The 1,159-nt window shown below is 33.2% G+C and overlaps 1 non-coding gene across 1 annotated transcript; it reads left to right on the forward strand.

Moving 5' to 3' along the window:
• The first annotated feature begins 563 nt into the window (after positions 1–563).
• On the forward strand, positions 564–636 carry TRNAA-CGC. Its single transcript has one exon. It is a non-coding gene; the product is annotated as a tRNA-Ala (tRNA).
• The last annotated feature ends 523 nt before the right edge of the window (positions 637–1,159 follow it).

Genomic DNA, 1,159 nt, shown 5'->3' on the forward strand with positions numbered 1-1,159 from the left:
TGGATGTAATATATCATTAGAAAATTTAAAATTGTAAATCAAATTCATAAGATTTATATACATATCATGATTAGTAAGTAATACATATAATATAGTTTTCATCAGTAATTAAAATAATTGTTATTAGCCATATGATATAATATTTATAAATTATAAAAGTTTAAAATTACTTGAACTTGTATAAACATGCATGGTTTTTCAAAGAATTCGAAGTTAAAAGGCCCAAATTCTGAAGAAAAAAAATTAATTTAAAATATCTCGAATCTGAACCTGCAGTTTGTCATCATTAAATCTAATCGTCACACTAAAATAATATAGGATTAACCCATCTGATAAAACTCGAGGGAGGGAGGGAGACGAGAAACATCTCCACCAACCACATTACCTGAACGCAACACCCAAAACATAAATAGTGACCATCAACCACTTTATTATTATTTTTCCCTCAACAACCTTCATTTTAGATTATTTTTTCTCTTATTGTGCTTTGCTTTTGAGTTTCTTGTTCTAGTATCATATTAATATTAATATAATTTTAGTATTTTATAATGGATGAGCCAATTGGGGATGTAGCTCATATGGTAGAGCGCTCGTTTCGCATGCGAGAGGCGCGGGGTTCGATTCCCCGCATCTCCATTCAAACCATTCTATTATATTGGACATAATTTAAAAAAAAAATGAGTTATTAATTTATCCCACTCTTATCATTGTGGAGGTATAGCTCATATGGTAGAGCGAGAGACACTGCATTTAGTGATGGCAACGGGCCGGGTATTGGTTCCTCCATCTTCGTCCCTGTTTAAAAAACCTGTACTCGTCCCCACTTAAAATTATTTTAATTTAAATTAAATTTATTAATATTATATATATATATATAATAATTATTTTTAATATTTATCGGGCCGGGTATCGGGTTGGGTAATCGGGGCGAGGATTACTAAACCCGTCCCCGTTCCCGTTTAGCATAAACGAGTTTTTCCCGTCCCCGTTTATCATCCCCGAATCCAACCCGTTTAATTCGATTTTCAATTTTTCCCGTTGGGTTCGAATTTTTTTTTGCCATCCCTAACTGCATTTGATTCCCCGCACCTCCATTTAACTTCATAAACCCGTTCGCAAGTGCATCTTCTTAAATTTTTTTTGTTTCAGCCAGAGCCCA

Source organism: Hibiscus syriacus, unplaced genomic scaffold (genome assembly GCF_006381635.1).
Source record: "Hibiscus syriacus cultivar Baekdansim isolate YM2019G1 unplaced genomic scaffold, ASM638163v2 tig00110387_pilon, whole genome shotgun sequence".
In the NCBI taxonomy this organism is placed as follows: Eukaryota; Viridiplantae; Streptophyta; class Magnoliopsida; order Malvales; family Malvaceae; genus Hibiscus; species Hibiscus syriacus.